The 13474-nt window shown below is 46.6% G+C and overlaps 1 protein-coding gene and 1 pseudogene across 1 annotated transcript in view; both read left to right on the plus strand.

Annotated features, from left to right (window-relative positions):
* The window catches only part of GUCY2C (guanylate cyclase 2C), a 1090166-nt gene that overhangs the window by 189508 nt on the left and 887184 nt on the right, over positions 1-13474 (plus strand). The window lies entirely within an intron of this gene.
* LOC141098704 (myosin-9 pseudogene) lies at positions 2427-4313 on the plus strand (annotated as a pseudogene).

Here is a 13474-nt window from a genome sequence, read left to right on the forward strand (position 1 = left end):
TTTCGAAATTTTGGAGGGCATTCTGAAAACGCATTTGCATTGAATTGTCCTTCTCCTCTGCCTATCACCCGGAAACCAATGGTCAAACCGAGCATACCAACCAAGCTCTGGAACAATATCTCCGTTGTTATGTGTCGGAGCATCAGTCCGATTGGGTGGAGCATCTGCCGATAGCATAGTTCGCCCTGAATAATCAGTACCAGGAGTCCATCAAGACTACCCCTTTTTTCTGCAATCTTGGGCTGCACCCACGCTTTGGTTCATTCTCTGCTAAAATGTCAGAACTCCCTGGGGTAGAAAGATCTATACATCAGTTAAAGACGATTTGGTCAGACGTGAACACAAACTTGAAAGAGGCTCAGGTTAGACAAGCTTTGGCTGCTAAAAGACGGCAATCCAAAGGGCCGCACCTGGGAGTTGGAGACAAAGTCTGGCTTTCTATCTGGAATATTAGGCTAGAACTGGGTCCTAGGTTTATTGGTCCGTACGAAATTATTGAAATGATTAACCCAGTAGCTTTTCGTTTGAAACTCCCTCAGTCATTCAAACTGCCAAATGTTTTCCATAAATCTCTCCTCAAATTGTACCGCTCTCCAATTCATCCATTCCACTCCTCTCCTCCTCCAGTTTTGGTCGGTGGTGCCTTGGAATACGATGTCCAGGGTATCCTTGACTCCCGCTTAGTGAGAGGGTCCATGCAGAATCTGGTGCACTGGAAGGGCTATGGTCCAGAGGAGAGGTCCTGGGTCCCTGCTGGCAACATTCATGCCAAAGGGTTGATCATGAAATTTCACCTCCTTCACCCTAACAAACCAGGTTTTGAGGGTCCAGAGGCCCCTCTTAGAAGGGGGGGTACTGTCACGTCACTGTCAGACACAGAGATGGCTGTTCCTGCCTCGGCCACTGGGAGGCACCGGACTGTCACATCGCCATCAGACTCTAGGACTGCTGTTCTGGTCTCGGCCGCTGGGAGGCGTTGGACTGTCACATCGCCTTCAGACTCGGGGACGGCTGTTCCTGCCCCGACCTCTAGGAGGCGCCGTGGTTTGCCCGTGGGTGGTGGTGACAGAGAAGGGGCTCCTGCACAGGCATCTGGTGGGTGCAGGATCCGCTCCTCTGTCAGTCATGAAGGGGTTGGTGCATCACCATCTGGCCTGGTCCTGGGGGCGGTCCAAATGACGCCATCAGACTGTGAGCCTGTGAGGGATAGCCTGATCCTTCAAATACCTTGGGGCCTGTTCTTGCAGGCTGCCAGATATAGTCTTGGTTTCCCCAGTGTACTAGTGTGTTATTTGCTATTGCTGACTCTGATCTTGGCCTGGATTTTGACTCTGCTACTGTCTGCCGATTTTGTACCTCTGTTGCCCTCTTGGTTTAAGACTCTGACCTTGGCCTGGATTTTTGACTCTGCTACTGTCTGCCGATTTTGTACCTCTATTGCCATCCTGGTTTAAGACTCTGACCTTGGCTTGGATTTTGACTCTGCTACTGTCTGCCGAATTTACACCTCTGCTGCCCGCCTGGTTTAGACCAGGACTCCTGACTACTCCTTTGGTTCCCTTTCTGGCGACCGTTCTGCTCTAGTCCACTGCTCTTATACAGACAGCTACCTCCTGGGCTCTGCTGTAATTCCAGATCCCTGTATAGAGGTAAAGGGTCTCAGGGTTGCTCGGGGTGCTGTCTCAATTGCAGTCCAGACTCGCACCAGACGGTCGTCACACACATGGTTTTATCATTGCGTACAGAAAGGAGTGGTTAGTCAATTAACATAAGGCTTGTGTTTCAATGCTATTGGCTATTTGAGTGAATGAACATATATGGAAGTGTTTGACAAAAGGCTGATTTAGCAATATATAATTTACTGTTATCCATTGTCCTGTAACTCAGCCAAGACCAGACATCAGTTTGAAACATCTGCTGTTACTTCCTCTTCTCGATATATGGGAAAGCACCATGGAGCTAGTCTGGCTTGCACTAGTCTCGGTCATCAGTTTGTTAGGTCATTCTGAACAGTTGATTATAGGTCACATATTAGAGATGTTAGCTGTGATTATATGTATTGTAAGGTAGCGCTTGTCATTAAGGTAGGGGATACTCGCTAGGCAGCCGATAAATACCTGGGAGGAGGGTCAGCTCCCTGAATAACACCCAGTGCGCCCTGTGTGTTGGACGGTCTCAGGAGGAGACGGACATCCTGAATAGCACACAGACAGGACACGTTTGTTGTTGTGTTGTGTTTTTTTTTCTTTTCCCTCTCAAGTCAGCTTTCGGTGGCTCAGTGGGGTCAACAAGAAGGTGACAAGCGGCTTGCTGTAACTCGGCGAGGTTACAAAGGTGACACCAGCAGCTGTGTGTGAGCGGCAGCCGGAGGTGTCGGAGATCAGTGACAGCAGGAGCTGTGGTGGTGCCAGCCAGAACTTGTGTGGTATTGTACTTAAAGGGCCAGTATGGGCCCAAAAGACATAATCTGTTCTTGTGTGAACTGTGGTCTAAGGAGACCTGTAGAAAGGACATGGGGAAATCCCGAAAGGGGGCGGTGACCCAAATGGGGGTGGTAACCCAAAAGGCTGGTACAGATGAACTGTTGCCAGGAGCAAATGTTCTATGTCTGTCCTATCTGCCTGGTGAACTACCCAGCTGGCACGATGCTATGGGGGTGTTGCCTCCAGATAGATAATGAAGATATAGTTGGTCTGGTCGACCCTGGGAACCCAGTGACTCTAGTGCGGGTTGCTCCTGAGATACCTGGCAGAAAGGTGGGGGTCACTTGCAACCATGGGGGCACTAAGAGTTGCCCGGTGGCCGGGGTAGTCTTTGAGACAAGTTGGGACATTGCCAGACAGGATGTCGCGATAGTCCCGAATCTGTTCTGTCCAGTGGTTATAGGCCGGGATTCTAAACTGTTCTCTGGCTTGTGGTAGAGGGGAGTTCCTCTACAGCAAGGGGATGGAGACATTTCTACTGTTGGGCTAGCAGACAGTGAGACGGTGACGCTTGCTAAAGTGGACAAGTCAGTTGTAGAAGGGACCGGAAGAAGAGGTACATCTGCCCAACTTACGGACCTGACGTCTTGTGACATGATGGATGGTGGGTGTAGAGATGAGACGACTGGAGCGGACACACAGTCAGAGGGTAACTGGAGGGTTCACTCAGATGATCGGGGTGACTCAGTCTCTGGGGATGACTGTGGCTCTGAGAGAGAAAGGGAGCACAGACTAGAAGAGCTAGAGAAGGAAGTCTCTTAGCTCAAATATCACCTGGCAACGTGGCAAGGTCTGAATAAGTCCCTCAGAGAAGAGGTAGGAGTACTCACAGAAACTGTAAGAGGTCTTCTGTGGGAGAAGTGGGACAAAGACTTACAGCGGCCAGGCCCGAGTGATGAGCAGAGTGAAGACAAGAAGAAACTGGAAAGTTTGGAAGCAGAGATGATTCATATGCAGAAGGAGCTTGCTGCTGCAGGGCGTGCTAAAAGGCAAGCACAGCAGGAAAGAGATGAACTGGCTGATGAAATTGCCAAAAACAGTGGTAAAGGTGCTCTGGCTTTGGAAGAAAAGAGGAGTTTAGAGTCTCACATTGTACAACTTGAAGAAGAATTGGAGGAAGAACAAGGCAACGTTGAATTAGCCAATGACAGGCTGAGAAAGGCCACACTTCAGGTAGACCAGATGAATGCTGATCTGAATGCAGAATGTAGTAATGCTCAGAAGAATGAGAATGCCCGTCAGCAATTAGATCGCCAGAATAAGGAGTTAAAAGCAAAGGTTACACAACTGGAGGAACAGCTTGATGCTGAAACTAAAGAGCGACAATCTGCAAGCAAACAAGTATGTCGTACAGAGAAAAAATTGAAGGATGTACTAATGCAAATGAATGATGAAAGGCATAATTCTGAGCAGTACAAAGGCCAGGCGGAGAAAAATAATGTTCGTCTGAAACAGCTGAAGCGCCAGGTGGAAGAGGTGGAGAAAGAGGCTCAACGTGCCAATGCATTGCACGGTAAATTACAGGGTGAACTGGAGGATGCTACTTAGACAGCAGATGCAATGAACCGTGAGGTTAATGCACTGAAAAGTAAACTTAGACGTGGTGATGTACCATTTATTACAAGACGCATAGACAGAAAAGGAGATGATGGAGTGCACTGTAGAAATGGGGTGACTAAGCAGTGTCTGATGACGCAGACAGACTGTGTCTGGAGGGCCAAAGCCCAAGACCGATATTCTGACCACTGGGGGCGGGGGAGGCCTAATGTAGAGATGAGGCCACATGACAGACAAAACAGACGTAGATGGCTCTCTCGACCTGTTGGGCAAGGTGACATGGGTGCCCGGTCTTGAGATAGGGATGTCATGTGTTCAACCCCACAAGCTTGAACAGAGGGGGGAGGTATGTGGTGTAGTGACCACTGTGTCCGCTAGGGGGCGCTGTGTGGGTGTCCCAGGATGGGTGTACAGGCACATCCAGTGTGGTAACAGGAGTAGGGTGCTAAAGGATCGTTATGTATCCCAAGGTGGGTTGCCTTGGGATGAAGGCTTGATTATGTGCTGATCAGCAGAGCTACTGCTGAGATTCTGTTCCAATATGTAAGGGAGAAGCCTTCAGGTGATTGATGAGACGGGTGGTGTTGTGAGCTCATTTTCTCGTTCACCTTTGATGCCCGATGAACTCCCTCTGCTGGTGAAAGAAGGTGGTGAAACTGATTTGGATGGGAGAAACCTGTCACCTGAACAGGTGGATTGCGTTCGGACATCCGGAATATGAGTGGATATAAGGCAGCCGATGCCCTGTAGGGTTGCTGGTGATTTCTCTGCTCTGAGCTCTGGCCTCCAGTTCAGTTCCTGTCTTCTAAAGCTAAGTTTTGCTCTGAGCTCTGGCCTCCAGTTCAGTTCCTGTCTTCTAAAGCTAAGTTTTGCTCTGTTATTGTTCCATGAGATTTTGTCTGATTTGCTTAGTTTTGTGTTCTGCCAGCCCCGGCTGGGGCCCTGCTGAATTTCCATTTTTGTCCCTGATCTGTTAAATCTCTTTTGCTCTGTCTTCAGAATATATTGGAGTGCTGATATAGGGATTTTGAAGTCTAGTGACTTCAGGGCCGTTTTTCCTATCAGACGTGTTGGGACATTTTTGGTAGGGTTTTTGCGGATTGCAGCCAGCATCTTTTCTGTCCTTTCCTATCTAGTTAGTTGGGCCCCATCGTTTGCTCTGCCTGTCTTTCTGTCTGTTTGTGTTTTCATCTGTTTTCACCGACAATACATGTTGGGGGCTGTCTATTGCTTTGGGGTCTGCTCTGGGGCAGTTTAGATTTCCCTTTTCTTTCTTTAGGCTTATTTAGTTCTCCGGCTGTGAAGAGGCGTCTTGGACCACCGTAGGAACGCTCCACGGCTACTGTTACTTGTTGTGAATAGGATCAGGGGTCTGCAATCCGCTAGCTACCAACCTCTCCGGTTTTCTGGACTTAGCTTTCATTTTTGTTTTTTCCTCCTCCGGTGACTCATTCATAACAGGGTGGGATCAATCACCTACAAACCCACCTAGGGGCGTGTGTCTAGAACGCCATAGTAAAGTATATGTGTGTGAATGGTTGTAGGACCTGTGATGAGGTCATAACCATGTGATCTGGTGGGCGTGGCTACGGACCATATAAGGTGGCCAGGGTAGGTCACATGAGTGAATGCTTGGACTCGGTTGGTTCGTATGGAAGGTCTCGCCTGACTGACGTGCTGTGGAAGATATGTCTGCCTTCCTGAGTGCACATGGAGACGCTCTGTATACCACACGGTTTTCATGACAATCACCTGCCGGCCACTCAGGTTCTCGGACCCCTCTACCGCAGAGGTGTCCTATAAGTCTCTTCCACTGACCCCGGTCAGCACATCACATAGTTTTCAAGACTGTCTGCCCTCCTGGCTCAGTGTTGCCAGCACTGCAACATGTGCTTTTGGAAACCGTTGCCCTTAGCAACCGAATTTTGCAGTCCTCGTCCGTTGCCCCTAGCAACAAGGCTACAACACTGCCCATTGCATTCTCCACCAATTGTAAGGTAGTGCTTGTCATTAAGGTAGGGGATACTCACTAAGCAGCTGATAAATTAGGTCCAGCACAGGTTTCTCAACATAACTCAGTCCATTCAGTTTATTAGGCAGCATAAACCAAAGCAATATGCAACAGAAAGTTCATATCAAACAGCATAGCGTCCATGACAGAGCTCCACTCTGTTAATCCTGTGGTCACACAGGCTTTGCTATGTCCAGTAAGCAGGCTCTCTAGCCTCACACCTTACAGTTATATCCCGTGTCCGGGTTACCTCATAGCTGCTTCTCAGTGTAGACGTTCATTCCCTCTCCTGGGAACTCTCAGACATGTGCAGCCATGATACAGAGCATCTCCATGTGCTCTCAGGAAGGCAGACACATCTTCCTCAGCACATCAGCCAGGCGAGACCTTCCATACGGATCAACTGGGTCCAAGCATTCACTCATGTGACCTACCATGGCCACTTTATATGGTCCGTAGCCACGCCCACCGGATCACATGGCTATGACCTCATAACAGGTCCTACAACCATTCACACACATACACTTTACTATAGCGTTCTAGACACATGCCCCTAGGGGGGTTTGTAGGTGATTGATCCCACCCGTCTCACCAATCACCTGAAGGCTTCTCCCCAACACATTGGAACAGAACCTCAGCAGTAGCTCTGCTTATCAGCACATAATCAAGCATTCATCCCAAGGCCACCCACCTTGGGATACATAGCGATCCTTTAGCACCCTACTCCTGTTACCATACTGGATGTGCCTGTACACCCTTCCTGGGACACCCACACACAGTGGTCACTACACCACAATATATATATATATATGTATACATCAGATCAGTACATATGGGAATACATGCAAGTGAGATCTATATGAAATGTATATATATTTCCATCACAAGTCCATTTAAGGTCCACAGCTGTAATCCTTAGTTAATAGGGTTGGAGTAAGCTCTCATCTGCAATATATGGTCATGATCCTTGGCTAAGAGGGACATGTACAGATTAAAAACAAAACATAAAAATAAAAACAACACGAACTGCCATATGTCAAAGAGTGTTATGGGGATAAAGTGGTAGGAACAAAGAGGTGAGGTGCTGCTATAGGAATGTTTCTTCGACCTACTACAAAAAAGGGGAAAAACTCAAAAATTCATTGAGTCCCTTCGGTGTCATTGTGTCCAAAGGGACAATCCATCTGGTTTCAATTTGTGCGAGGAGTTTTTTGTTATCGCCTCCTCTAATGCCCATATGAAGCAAATAGATCCCCCTCACCTTCAATCACCTTGAGTCACAATTATGGTGTGACCTAAAGTGACGGGGAATCGTTTTTAGATCCAAAATGTCAGACACCGTCTTGGTCGCACCAATGTCCTGCACATGCTCACACACACGTAGTTTCAGTTCTCTAGTAGTAAGGCCCACGTATATCTTGGCGCAAGGACACATGGCATAGTAGATGACATTTAAAGTGCCACAAGAAATCCGTTGTCTTATCTGATATTCTTTTGACCCGTCTGTAAAGATGAAAGTAGAGCAGCACAGGACATTGGTGCAGGCAAGACAGTGCCCGTATGGAAAAGAACCGCAAAGAGGGCCACCTGTTATGAATGGGTCACCGATGAGGATAGCAGGCCCAGGCTAAGCCACAGAAAACCAGAGAGGTTTTGCAGACCCCTGATCCTGTCCACACAACTAGCAGTAGCCGTGGAGCGTACCTACGATGAACCTAGATGTCTCGGCAAAGCCGGAGAGCTAACTAAGCCTAAAGCAAGAAAGGGGAAATCTAAACTGCCCCGGAGCAGACCCCAAAGGAATAGATAGCCCCCAAACATATACTGTCAGTGAAACAAGATGAAAACACAAATGCAGGCAGAAAAATAGACTGATCAAATGATGGGGTGAACACTGACTAGACAGGACAGGAAAGGAAAGACACTGTCTGCAATCACGCAAAAAACCCTGCAAAAAGTCCAACACGTCTGATGCATAAAAACACTGAAGTCGCATGACTTCGTCCCCACTATCTCAGCACTCTGGTATATTCTGAAAGCAAAGCAAAAAGAGAGCAATATAAAAGGGGACAAAACAAACTGGCACATGCAATAACATATGGGCAGTGATTCAGCACAGCCCCAGCCGGAGAAGGCTGACCCGCACAAAGCAGAGATAAACAAAACCAGATCTAATGCAAACAGAATAGCAAATGAACCACATGCAGGGAAAAACCAGGAGACATCAAACCTCAGGAGGCACAGGAAGAAAATCACCAGCAGGGATAGAGGGAGTCAGCTGTCTTAAATCCCAATCAGAAACCCCAGATCTCCAATCGTCTTCCTCATTATCAGGTGGCAAGCCTCTGTCAATCAGATCAGCTCCACTACCTCCAGTAACCACCAAAGGGAGCCCAGAAAGAGAACTCTTAATCTGACCAGCTCCACTATCTTCAGTAATCACCAGAGGGAAGCCAGAGAGAGAATTCCCAACAGTACAACCCCCCTCAAGGAGGGGTCACCGAACCCTCATCCATGCCACCAGGCTGGTCAGGATGGGCCCGGTGAAAAGCATGAACCAATCTTTCTTTCAGCATGAATGTCAGAAGCAGAGACCCAAGAATTATCCTCCTGGCCATAACCCTTCCATTTGACCAGGTACTGGAGTCTCCGTCTAGCCAAATGAGAATCCATTATTTTCTCTACCTCATACTTCAAATTACCTTTAACCAATACAGGGTCAGGAGGCGCCGCCATGGGAACTACTGGCTCTACAAACCTCTTCAACAAGGATTTATGGAACACGTTATGATTGAATCTTAATCGTAACTGGAAGAGCCAAACGGAAAGAAACGGGATTAAGGATTTCCAAAATCTTATAAGATCCAATGAATCTTGGCTTGAATTTTGGAGACGCAACCTTCATAGGAATATTCTTTGAAGACAACCAAACCATATCACCCACTTTAAACCAGGGACCAATGGTCCTATGCCGGTTGGAAAACCGTTGGGCTTTTTCCTGAGAGTGGGACAACTTATCCACCACTTGGTCCCAAATCTGCTGCATTCCCTCTACCACAGAATCCACACTTGGGCAGGCAGAAGATCCCACTCGCCTGAAGAAAATCGAGGATGAAACCCAAAGTTACAGAAAAAGGGTGACATCAAATTGGCAGAACTAGCCCTATTGTTTAGCACAAATTCAGCCAAGGACAAAAATGAGACCCAGTCATCCTGATCAGCAGATATGAAACATCTCAAATAGGATTCCAAAGTCTGGTTTGTTCTCTCAGTCTGCCCATTGGTCTGAGGATGAAATGCAGAGGAGAAAAATAACTGAATTCCCAGTTTGGAACAAAAAGCTCTCGAAAATCTGGAAATAAACTGGACTCCTCTGTCCGACACAATGTTCTCAGGAATCCCGTGCAACCGGACCACCTGTTGTAAAAATAAGGGCACCAACTCAGAAGAAGATGGCAACTTTGGGAGTGGTACAAGATGGACCATTTTAGAAAATCTATCACAGATCACCCAGATAACAGTCATTCTCTGAGAGACAGGAAGATCAGAAATAAAATCCATTGAGATATGAATCCATGGTCTCCTGGGCACCGGCAGGGGCATCAACAACCCACTAGAGCGAGAACAGGGCTTGGACCGAGAACAAGTCCCACAGGACTGCATAAAATTCCTGACATCACGAGATAAGGCAGGCCACCAAAAAGACCGACTCACCAAATCTCTGGTACCAAAAATACCTGGATGACCAGCCAACGCGGAGCAATGAATTTCCGACATTACTTTTTTCCTCCACTGGTCAGGGACATACAGTTTTCCCATAGGGCAACGTTCAGGTTTGTCCTCCTGAAATTCCTCCAGGGCACGTCTCAAATCGGGTGAGATGGTGGAAAGAACTACACCCTCATTTAGAATGGTAGTAGGCTCGGTCACATCAAGAGAATCCGCAAAGAAACTCCTAGAAAGGGCGTCCGCCTTAACATTCTTAGTGCCCAGAAGAAAAGAGACCACAAAATTAAAATGCGTGAAAAACAAGGCCCACCCAGCCTGTATAGAATTCAAGCGTATGGCTGATTCAAGATAAATCAAATTCTTATGGTCGGTAAGGACCACAACTTGATGTCTAGCGCCCTCCAACCAATGTCTCCACTCTTCAAATGCCCATTTCATGGCCAACAATTTCCGATTCCCCACGTCATAGTTACGTTCAGATGGGGAGAATTTTCCAGAAAAGAAGGCACAGGGATTCATCTTCACTGGATCTCTTTGGGACAAAATGGCTCCTGCACCAATCTCAGAAGCATATACCTACATCTGAAATGGGAGTGAGGCATCAGGTTGCCATAGAACTGGAGCAGAAGTGAATCTCCGTTTAAGCTCCTGAAATGCCGAAACTGCCTCTGGAGACCAATTCACCACATCAGCGCCCTTTTTGGTCAAATCAGTCAGTGGTTTAACAATACCAGAAAAATTACTTATAAATTTGCAGTAGAAATTAGCAAAACCCAAAAATGTCTGGAGAGCCTTCAAAGAAGTGGGCTGAACCCAATCATAAATGGCCTGTATCTTGGCCGGCTCCATTTCAATAGCCGACGGGGACAAAATGAATCCCAAAAATAAAATCCTCTGTACACCAAAGAGGCACTTCGATCCCTTAACATACAGAGAATTTTCCCTCAAAATCCTGAACACAGTCCGAACATGTTCCACACGAGAATCCCAATCACTTGAAAAGATCAAAATATCCAGATAAATGATCAAAAACTTATCCACAAAGTCCCGGAAAATATCGTTCATAAAAGACTGGAAGACAGAAGGGGCATTAGTGAGCCCAAGAGGCATCACCAGGTACTCAAAATGTCCCTCCGGAGTATTAAACGCAGTCTTCCATTCATCCCCGTGCTTGATGCGAATAAGATTATACGCCCCCCTGAGGTCAAGCTTGGTAAACCAACAGGCACTTTTAACTCTGGAAAATAAATCAGAAATCAGGGGTAACGGGTACTTATATTTAACAGTGATTTTGTTAAGTGAACGATAATCAATACATGGCCTTAAAGAAACATCTTTCTTGGCCACAAAAAAACCGCACCTAAAGGTGAAGAGTATGGTCTAATATGACCTTTCTCCAACGACTCCTTGATATAAGATCGCATAGCATCATGTTCGGGTACTGATAAGTTGAAAAGCCGGCCCTTGGGAAATTTACACCCGGGCATTAACTCAATTGCACAGTCTTAACTCCTATGAGGAGGCAAAGACGCAGACTTACTCTCACTAAATACATCAGAAAAATCAGCCAAATAGTCAGGAATATCATGAGACTGGGGAAAGGTGGAGAAAACAGGAGTGTCACCAAGAACACATTGACAACCCCAACTCACCACAGACACAGATTTCCAATCTAAAACAGGATTATGAGTTTACAACCAAGGAAAACCCTGAACAATAGTATCATGCAAATTGTGCAACACCAAAAATTTACAATTTTCTTGGTGGTCCGGGGCGACCCGCATTATCACCTGGGTCCAAAACTGGGGTTTATTCTCCGCCAAGGGAGTAGCATCAATACCCCTCAAAGGGATAGGAGTCCACAGGGGCATCATGGGAAAACCACATTTAGCAAAGTCCAAATCCATCAGATTCAAAGCTGCTCCTGAATCAGCAAAAGCCTTAGCGGAAAATGTAGACAAGGAGCAGATCAGGGTAATCGCCAAAAGGAACTTAGGCTGCACACTGCCCACCGCAAATGTGTGAGGAAAACACTTTTCTCGTTTAGGACAGACAGCAATAGTATGAGAGGTGTCCCCGCAGAAAAAACACAACTTATTGCGCCTTCTAAATTCCTGATGTTGCGTCCTAGACAAAACCCTATCACATTGCATGGGTTCAGAAGTTCGTTCGAAAGGCGGCAACGCCTCTCCTGTAGTTTTACACTCACGTAAACACCGATCAATTTGAATGGCCAATGACATAGAGTCGTCAAGACCAGAGGGAACAGGAAGTCCCACCATAACATCTTTTTCTGTTTCTGCCAAACCCTTCCGAAACAGAGCTGCTAGGGCATCGTCATTCCATTTAGTAAGTACCACCCACTTTCGGAATTTTTGACAATATAACTCTGAATGCAGAATCCTGACCCTGGTTCAATGCCAATAAAGTTTTCTCAGATTGATCAATAGCATTAGGTTCATCATATAACAACCCCAAGGCTTGAAAAAACACGTCCACATTAGCCAGAATAGGATCTCTGGGTGTCATAGAAAAGGCCCAATCCTGGGGATTGCAGCGTAGCAGGGAGATGACAATTTTAACCTGCTGCACAGAGCTCCCCGATGAGTTAGGTTTCAAAGCAAAAAATAATTTACAATTATTCTAAAAATTCAAAAATTTAGACCGATCCCCAGAAAATACATCAGGAGTAGGGATTTTTGGTTCAACAGCAGATGATTGAGCGAGATAGGCAGAAATTCCCCACACTTCAGCAGCGAGCTGCTCAACACAATCAGACAATTGCTTAGTCTCCATTTAGACAAACAATATCGTCCTACAGCCCCAGAAAAAAGAGGAAAAAATATATGAAAAAATAATTCTGACACTTTTTTTTTAAAATTCTTTCCTTCTTTAGAGTACCCCAGATTCTACAGTTAGGCTGGTGATTCTGTTATGAATGGGTCACCGAGGATAGCAGGTCCAGGCTAAGCCACAGAAAACCAGAGAGGTTGGTAACTAAGCGGATGCAGACCCCTGATCCTGTCCACACAACTAGCAGTAGCCGTTGAGCGCACCTACGATGATCCTGGACGCCTCGGTACAGCCAGTGTGCTAACTAAGCCTAAAGCAAGAAAGGGGAAATCTAAACTGCCCTGGAGCAGACCCCAAAGGAATAGATAGCCCCCCAAACATATATTGTCGGTAAGACAAGATGAAAACATAAATGCAGGCAGAAAATTAGACTGAGCAAAGATGGGGCCCACACTGACTAGACAGGACAGGAAAGAAAAGACACTGTCTGCAATCACGCAAAAAACCCGGCAAAAAGTCCAACGTGTCTGATGCACAAAAACACTGAAGTTGCACGACTTCGCCCCCATTATATCAGCACTCTGGTATATTCTGAAAGCAAATCAAAAAGAGACCAATATAAAAGGGGACAAAACAAACTGCCACATGCAGTAAATATGGGCGGTGATTTAGCACAGCCCCAGCCGGAGTTAGCTGATAGCTGACCCGCACAAAGCAGAGATAAAAAAACAGATCAAATGTAAACAGAATAGCAAATGAGCCACTTAGGTGAAAATGCAGGGAAAGAGCAGGTAGCATCAAACCTCAGGAGGCACAGGAAGAAAATCACCAGCAGTGATAGAGGGAGTCAGCTGTCTTAAATCCAAATCAGAAACCTCAGATCTCCAATCGTCTTCCTCAT

Source organism: Dendrobates tinctorius, unplaced genomic scaffold, assembly GCF_039654945.1.
Source record: "Dendrobates tinctorius isolate UK_male_01 unplaced genomic scaffold, ASM3965494v1 ptg000094l, whole genome shotgun sequence".
NCBI lineage: Eukaryota > Metazoa > Chordata > Amphibia > Anura > Dendrobatidae > Dendrobates > Dendrobates tinctorius.